General features: G+C 38.8%; 1 non-coding gene across 1 annotated transcript; it reads right to left on the reverse strand.

The window, feature by feature from the left end:
* Window positions 1-2771: 2771 nt before the first annotated feature.
* On the reverse strand, window positions 2772-2879 carry LOC112768152 (small nucleolar RNA R71). The gene has a single exon (XR_003185590.1). It is a non-coding gene; the product is annotated as a small nucleolar RNA R71 (small nucleolar RNA).
* Window positions 2880-9458: the final 6579 nt, after the last annotated feature.

Here is a 9458-nt window from a genome sequence, read left to right on the forward strand (position 1 = left end):
AGTAAGACTGATTGGATGAAGGCAGCAGGAAAGCAGAGGTTCAGAGGAATGAAAGCATCTCTATACGCTTATCTGAAATTCTCATCAATGAATTACATAAGTGTTTCTATCCCTATTCTATGTTTACTTATTAATTAATTTCGAAAACTCCATAACTATTTTATATCCGCCTGACTGAGATTTACAAGGTGACCATAGCTTGCTTCATACCAACAATCTCCGTGGGATCGACCCTTACTCACGTAAGGTTTATTACTTGGACGACCCAGTGCACTTGCTGGTTAGTTATGCGAAGTTGTGAAGATATGTTTAGACCATGGTTCTGTGCATCCGTTTTTGGTGCCATCGCCAGGGAATCAATTTCGAACAACAATTCACAACCTGAGTAACAATTTCGCATACCAAGTTTTTGGCGCCGTTGCCGGGGATTGTTCGAGTTTGGACAACTGACGGTTCATCTTATTGCTCAGATTAGGTAATTTTCTTTTTTTTTTCTTTTCAAAAATTTTTTCAAAAATCTTTCAAAAAAAATTTCTCCCTTGTTTTCGAAAAAAAAAATGTTTTCAAAAATATATTTTTCTTCAGAATTTTTAAGAATGAATTCTAGTGTTTCATGAAGCATGCTAAAGCCTGGCTGGCTGTAAAGTCATGTCTAAATTCTTTTGGACTGAGGTTTTGGCTTAAAATTAAATGAATTACACTCATATTTTCACTAAAGCTTGGCTGGTTATTAAGCCATGCCTGACCCTTTGATTGGAGCTTTAGACTAAAAAGCATAAGATTTCTAGAATTCATATTAAAAATTTTGGAATCCTTATTTTTATTTTTCACAATAATTTTCGAAAAAATACAAAAAAAATTAGAAAATCATAAAAATCAAAAAAAATATTTTTATGTTCTTGTTTGAGTCTTGAGTCATGTTATAAGTTTGGTGTCAATTGCATGTTCATCTTGCATTTTTCGAAAATTTTCATGCATTCATAGTGTTCTTCATGATCTTCAAGTTGTTCTTGGTAAGTCTTCTTGTTTGATCTTTGCATTTGCATGTTTTGTGTCTTTTCTTGTTTTTCATATGCATTTTTGCATCCATAGAGTCTAAGCATTAAAGATTTCTAAGTTTGGTGTCTTGCATGTTTTCTTTGCATAAAAAATTTTTCAAAAATGTGTTCTTGATATTCATCATGATCTTCATAGTGTTCTTGGTGTTCATCTTGACATTCATAGCATTCTTGCATGCATTCATTGTTTTTATCCATAACTTTCATGCATTGCATCATTTTTCTTGTTTTTCTCTCTCATCATAAAAATTCAAAAATCAAAAAAATATCTTTCCCTTTTTCTCTCTTAAAATTTCGAAAATTAGATTTGACTTTTTCAAAAAATTTTAAAATCTAGTTGTTTTTATGAGTCAAATCAAATTTTCAATTTAAAAATCTCATTTTTTTCAAAATCTTTTTCAAAAATAAAATCTTTTTCATTTTTTTTAGTTATTTTCGAAAATTTCAGAAATATTTTTCAAAAATCTTTTTCTTAATTTTACATCATATTTTCAAAAATAACATCATCAATTAATGTTTTGATTCAAAAATTTCAAGTTTGTTACTTGCTTGTTAAGAAAGATTCAAACTTTGAGTTCTAGAATCATATCTTGTGAATCAAGTCATTAATTGTGATTTTTAAAAAATTAAATCTTTTTCAAAACTAAATTCAATCATATCTTTTCAAAAATATCTTCTTATCTTATCTTTTTCAAAAAATTTTGATTTCAAAATATCTTTTCTAACTTCCTAACTTCTTATCTTTTCAAAATTTGTTTCAACTAACTAACTAACTTTTTGTTTGTTTCTTACCTTTTTCAAAACTACCTAACTAACTCTCGCTCTCTAATTTTCGAAAATATCTTCCCTCTTTTTCAAAATTTCTTTTTAATTAACCAATTATTTTAATTTTTGATTTTAATTTTCGAAAATTTCTAACCTTTTTCAAAAACTATTTTCAAAAATCACTAACTCTTTTTCAAAAATTATTTACGAAAATCCTCTCCCTCTCTCATCTTATTCTATTTATTTATTCATCTACTAACATCTCTTTCTCACATCACTCACCAAATTCGAACCCCCTCTTCTATCTGTGTTCGAATTTTCTCTCTTCTTGTCTTCTTCTACTAACAATAAGGAACCTCTTTACTGTGACATAGAGGATTCCTCTTCTTTTCTTTTTATCTTCTCTTTCTTATGAGCATGGACAAAGAAAAAGGTATTCTTGTTGAAGCTGATCCAGAACCTGAAAGGACTCTGAAGAGAAAACTAAGAGAAGCTAAATTACAACAATCCAGAGACAACCTTATTGAAAATTTCGAACAAGTAAAGGAGATGGCAGCCGAACCCAACAACAATAATGCAAGGAGAATGCTTGGTGACTTTACTGCACCTAATTCCAATTTACATGGAAGAAGCATCTCCATTCCTGCCATTGGAGCAAACAACTTTGAGCTGAAACCTCAGCTAGTTTCTCTGATGCAGCAGAACTGCAAGTTTCATGGACTTCCATCTGAAGATCCTTTTCATTTCTTAACTGAATTCTTGTAGATCTGTGATACTGTTAAGACTAATAGAGTAGATCCTGAAGTCTACAGGCTCATGCTTTTCCCTTTTGCTGTAAGAGACAGAGCTAGAGTGTGGTTGGACTCTCAACCCAGAGATAGCCTGAACTCTTGGGATAAGCTGGTCACGGCTTTCTTAGCCAAGTTCTTTCCTCCTCAAAAGCTGAGCAAGCTTAGAGTGGATGTTCAAACCTTCAGACAGAAAGAAGGTGAATCCCTCTATGAAGCTTGGGAAAGATACAAGCAGCTGACCAAAAAGTGTCCTTCTGACATGCTTTCAGAATGGACCATCCTGGATATATTCTATGATGGTTTATCTGAGCTATCAAAGATGTCATTGGATACTTCTGCAGGTGGATCCATTCACCTAAAGAAAACGCCTGCAGAAGCTCAAGAACTCATTGACATGGTTGCTAATAACCAGTTCATGTACACTTCTGAGAGGAATCCTGTGAGTAATGGGACGCCTCAGAAGAAGGGAGTTCTTGAAGTTGATACTCTGAATGCCATATTGGCTCAGAACAAAATATTGACTCAGCAAGTCAATATGATTTCTCAGAGTCTGAATGGAATGCAAGCTGCATCCAACAGTACTCAAGAGGCTTCTTATGAAGAAGAAGCTTATGATCCTGAGAACCTTGCAATAGCAGAGGTAAATTACACGGGTGAACCATATGGAAACACCTATAATCCATCATGGAGAAATCATCCAAATCTCTCATGGAAGGATCAAAGGCCTCAACAAGGCTTTAATAATGGTGGAAGAAACAGGCTTAACAATAATAAACCTTTTCCATCATCCACTCAGCAACAGACAGAGAACTCTGAACAAAATACCTCTAATTTAGCAAACTTAGTCTCTGATCTATCCAAGGCCACTGTAAGTTTCATGAATGAAACAAGGTCTTCCATTAGAAATTTGGAAGCACAAGTGGGCCAGCTGAGTAAAAGGATCACTGAAATCCCTCCTAGTACTCTCCCAAGCAATACAGAAGAGAATCCAAAAGGAGAGTGCAAGGCCATTGACATAAGCACCATGGCCGAACCTGTAAGGGAAGGAAAGGAAGTGAATCCCAAGGAGGAAGACCTCCTGGGACGTCCAGTGATCAATAAGGAGCTTCCCTCTGAGGAACCAAAGGACTCTGAAGTTCATCTAGAGACCATAGAGATTCCATTGAACCTCCTTATGCCATTCATGAGCTCTGATGAGTATTCCTCTTCTGAAGAGAATGAGGATGTTACTGAAGAGCAAGCTGCCAAGTTCCTTGGTGAAATCATGAAGCCAAATGCCAAATTATTTGGCATTGATACTTGGGAAGATGAACCTCCCTTGTTCACCAATGAACTAAGTGATCTGGATCAACTGACATTGCCTCAGAAGAAACAGGATCCTGGAAAGTTCATAATACCTTGTACCATAGGCACCATGATCTTTAAGGCTCTGTGTGACCTTGGTTCAGGGATAAACCTCATGCCCCTCTCTGTAATAGAGAAACTGGGAATCTATGGGGTGCAAGCTGCTAAAATCTCATTAGAGATGGCAGACAATTCAAGAAAACAGGCTTATGGACAAGTAGAGGACGTGTTAGTAAAGGTTGAAGGCCTTTACATCCCTGCTGATTTCATAGTCCTAGATACTGGAAAGGAAGAGGATGAATCCATCATCCTAGGAATCATCCTAGGAAGACCTTTCCTAGCCACAGCAAGAGCTGTGATTGATGTGGATAGAGGAGAATTGATCCTTCAGATAAATGAGGACAACCTTGTGTTTACAACTCAAGGATCTCTCTCTGCATCCATGGAGAGGAAGCATAAAAAGCTTCTCTCAAAGCAGAGTCAAACAAAGCCCCCACAGTCAAACTCTAAGTTTGGTGTTGGGAGGCCACAACCAAACTCTAAGTTTGGTGTCAAACCCCCATATCCAAACTCTAAGTTTGGTGTTGGGAGGTCTCAACAAAGCTCTGCACATCTGTGAGGCTCCATGAGAGCCCACTGTCAAGCTATTGACATTAAAGAAGCGCTTGTTGGGAGGCAACCCAATGTTTATTTATCTAATTTTCATTGTTTTTCATGTTTTATTAGGTTTATGATCATGTGGAGTCACAAAATAAATATAAAAATTGAAAATGGAATCAAAAACAGCAGAAGAAAAATCACACCCTGGAGGAAGACCTTACTGGCATTTAAATGCCAGTAAGAAGCATGTCTTGGGCGTTCAACGCCAGAACAGAGCACGGTTCTGGCGCTGAACGCCAGAAATGCACCCTGGAGGAGAACTGGCGCTGAACACCCAGAACAAGCATGGTTCTGGCGTTCAACGCCAGAAATAGGCTACAAATGGGCGTTCAACGCCCAGAACAAGCACCAACCTGGCGCTGAACGCCCAGAGTTGTGTGCAAAGGCATTTTACATGCGTAATTTGGTACAAGGTTGTAAATCCTTAAGCACCTCAGGATCTGTGGACCCCACAGGATCACCACAGGATCTGTGGACCCCACAGGATCCCCACCTACCTCCACTCACTTCTTCTCACCCATCTTTCACACAATCCCATAAACACTCTTCCCCAAAACCCTTCACCAATCACCTCAATCTCTCTTCCCCATCACCTCTTCACCACTCACATCCATCCACTCTTCCCCATAAACCTACCTCATAAACTTCACCTACCTTCAAAATTCAAAATCAATTTCCCACCCAAACCCACCCTATATGGCCGAAACACCACCCCTTCTCCCTCTCCTCCATTTCTTCTTCTTCTTCATCTATTCTTTCTTCTATTGCTCGAGGGCGAGCAAAATCCTAAGTTTGGTGTGGTAAAAGCATAAGCTTTTGGTTTTTCCATTACCATTGATGGCGCCTAAGACCAGAGAATCCTCTAGAAAAGGGAAAGGGAAGACAAAAGCTTCCATCTTCGAGTCATGGGAGATGGAAAGGTTCATCTCTCAAAGCAGAGTCAAACAAAGCCCCCACAGTCAAACTCTAAGTTTGGTGTTGGGAGGCCACAACCAAACTCTAAGTTTGGTGTCAAACCCCCATATCCAAACTCTAAGTTTGGTGTTGGGAGGTCTCAACAAAGCTCTGCATATCTGTGAGGCTCCATGAGAGCCCACTGTCAAGCTATTGACATTAAAGAAGCGCTTGTTGGGAGGCAACCCAATGTTTATTTATCTAATTTTCATTGTTTTTCATGTTTTATTAGGTTCATGATCATGTGGAGTCACAAAATAAATATAAAAATTGAAAACGGAATCAAAAACAGCAGAAGAAAAATCACACCCTGGAGGAAGACCTTACTGGCGTTTAAACGCCAGTAAGAAGCATGTCTTGGGCGTTCAACGCCAGAATAGAGCATGGTTCTGGCGCTGAACGCCAGAAATGCACCCTGGAGGAGAACTGGCGCTGAACGCCCAGAACAAGCACCAACCTGGCGCTGAACGCCCAGAGTTGTGTGCAAAGGCATTTTACATGCCTAATTTGGTGCAAGGTTGTAAATCCTTAAGCACCTCAGGATCTGTGGACCCCACAGGATCCCCACCTACCTCCACTCACTTCTTCTCACCCATCTTTCACACAATCCCATAAACACTCTTCCCCAAAACCCTTCACCAATCACCTCAATCTCTCTTCCCCATCACCTCTTCACCACTCACATCCATCCACTCTTCCCCATAAACCTACCTCATAAACTCCACCTACCTTCAAAATTCAAAATCAATTTCCCACCCAAACCCACCCTATATGGCCGAAACACAACCCCTTCTCCCTCTCCTCCATTTCTTCTTCTTCTTCATCTATTCTTTCTTCTATTGCTCGAGGGCGAGAAAAATCCTAAGTTTGGTGTGGTAAAAGCATAAGCTTTTTGTTTTTCCATTACCATTGATGGCACCTAAGACCGGAGAATCCTCTAGAAAAGGGAAAGGGAAGACAAAAGCTTCCACCTTCGAGTCATGGGAGATGGAAAGGTTCATCTCCAAAGCCTATCAAGACCACTTCTATGATGTTTTGGCCAAGAAGAAGGTGATCCCCGAGGTCCTTTTCAAACTCAAAAGAAATGAGTATCCGGAGATCTGACATGAAATTCAAAGAAGAGGTTGGAAAGTTCTAACAAACCCCATCCAACAAGTCGGCATCCTAATGGTTCAAGAGTTCTATGCTAATGCATGAATCACTAGGAACCATGATCAAAGTAAGAACCCGAACCCAAAGAATTATCTCACCATGGTTCGGGGGAAATACTTAGATTTTAGTCCGGAAAATGTGAGGTTGGCGTTCAACTTGCCAAACATGGAAGAGAACGCACGCCCCTACACAAGGAGAGTCAACTTTGATCAAAGGTTGGACCAAGTCCTCATGGACATATGTGTAGAAGGAGCTCAATGGAAGATTGACTCAAAAGGAAAACTGGTTCAACTAAGAAGACTGGACCTTAAGCCTGCAGCTAGAGGATGGTTGGAGTTCATTCAATGCTCAATCATTCCCACTAGCAACCGGTCTGAAGTTACTATAGACCGGGCCATCATGATCCATAGCATCATGATTGGAGAAGAGGTGGAAGTTCATGAGATTATACCTCAAGAACTCTACAAGGTAGCTGACAAGTCCTCCACTATGGCAAGGTTAGCCTTTCCTCACCTCATTTGCCACCTATGCAATTCGGCTGGGATTGACATAGAGGGAGATATCCTCATTAAAGAGGACAAGCCCATCACTAAGAAAAAGATGGAGCAAGCAAGAGAGCCCATTCATGGAGCTCAAGAGGCGCATGAATCTCATCACCATGAGATCCCGAAGATGCCTCAAATGTATTTTCCTCCACAAAACTATTGGGAGCAAATCAATACCTCCTTAGGAGAATTAAGTTCCAACATGGGACAATTAAGGGTGGAACATCAAGAGCACTCCATCATCCTTCATGAAATTAGAGAAGATCAAAAAGCAATGAGGGAGGAGCAACAAAGACAAGGAAGAGATATAGAAGAGCTCAAGGACATCATTGGTTCCTCAAGAAAGAAACGCCACCATCACTAAGGTGGACTCATTCCTTGTTCTTACATTCTCTGTTTTTCGTTTTCTATGTTAAGTGCTTATCTATGTTTGTGTCTTCATTACATGATCATTAGTAGTTAGTAACTTTGTCTTAAAGTTATGAACGTCCTATGAATCCATCACCTCTCTTAAATGAAAACTGTTTTAATTCAAAAGAACAAGAAGTACATGAGTTTCAAATTTATCCTTGAACTTAGTTTAATTATACTGATGTGGTGACAATGCTTCTTGTTTTCTGAATGTACGCTTGAACAGTGCATATGTCTTTTGAAGTTGTTGTTTAAGAATATTAAATATGTTGGCTCTTGAAAGAATGATGACTAGGAAACATGTTATTTGATAATCTGAAAAATCATAAAAATGATTCTTGAAGCAAGAAAAAGCAGCAAAGAACAAAGCTTGCAAAAAAAAAAGGCGAAAAAAAAATATAGAAAGAAAAAGAAAAAGCAAGCAGAAAAAGCCAAAAGCTCTTAAAACCAAGAGGCAAGAGCAAAAAGTCAATAACCCTTAAAACCAAAAGGCAAGGGCAAATAAAAAGGATCCCAAGGCTTTGAGCATCAGTGGATAGGAGGGCCTAAAGGAATAAAATCCTGGTCTAAGCGGCTAAACCAAGCTGTCCCTAACCATGTGCTTGTGGCGTGAAGGTGTCAAGTGAAAACTTGAGACTGGGCGGTTAAAGTCAAGGTCCAAAGCAAAAAAAAAGAGTGTGCTCAAGAACCTTGGACACCTCTAATTAGGGACTTTAGCAAAGCTGAGTCACAATCTGAAAAGGTTCACCCAATTATGTGTCTGTGGCATTTATGTATCCGGTGGTAATACTGGAAAATAAAGTGCTTAGGGCCACGGCCAAGACTCATAAAGAAGCTGTGTTCAAGAATCATCATACTGAACTAGGAGAGTCAATAACACAATCTGAACTCTGAGTTCCTATAGATGCCAATCATTCTGAACCTCAATGGATAAAGTGAGATGCCAAAACTATTCAAGAGGCAAAAAGCTATAAGTCCCGCTCATTTAATTGGAGCTATGTTTCATTGATAGTTTGGAATTTATGTATATTCTCTTCTTTTTATCCTATTTGATTTTCAGTTGCTTGGGGACAAGCAACAATTTAAGTTTGGTGTTGTGATGAGCGGATAATTTGTACGCTTTTTGGCATTGTTTTTAGTATGTTTTTAGTAGGATCTAGTTACTTTTAGGGATGTTTTCATTAGTTTTTATGTTAAATTCATATTTCTGAACTTTACTATGAGTTTGTGTGTTTTTCTGTGATTTCAGGTATTTTCTGGCTGAAATTGAGGGACTTGAGCAAAAATCATATTCAGAGGTTGAAGAAGGACTGCTGATGCTGTTGGATTCTGACCTCCCTGCACTCAAAGTGGATTTTCTGGAGCTACAGAACTCAAACTGGCGCGCTTTTAATTGCGTTGGAAAGTAGACATCCAGGGCTTTCCAGCAATGTATAATAGTCCATACTTTGGCTGAGTTTAGACGACGTAAAAGGGCGTTGAACGCCAGTTCTATGCTGCTGTCTGGAGTTAAACGCCAGAAACAAGTCACAAACCAGAGTTGAACGCCAGAAATACGTTACAACCTGGCGTTCAACTCCAGAAAGAGCCTCTGCACGTGTAACATTCAAGCTCAGCCCAAGCACACACCAAGTGGGCCCCGGAAGTGGATTTATGCATCAATTACTTACTTCTGTAAACCCTAGTAGCTAGTTTATTATAAATAGAACTTTTTACTATTGTATTAGACATCCTGAGTTATATCTTTTGATCATTTTTAGATCTCTAGACCTCCATGG

This window comes from Arachis hypogaea, chromosome 17 (genome assembly GCF_003086295.3).
Source record: "Arachis hypogaea cultivar Tifrunner chromosome 17, arahy.Tifrunner.gnm2.J5K5, whole genome shotgun sequence".
Lineage (NCBI taxonomy): Eukaryota > Viridiplantae > Streptophyta > Magnoliopsida > Fabales > Fabaceae > Arachis > Arachis hypogaea.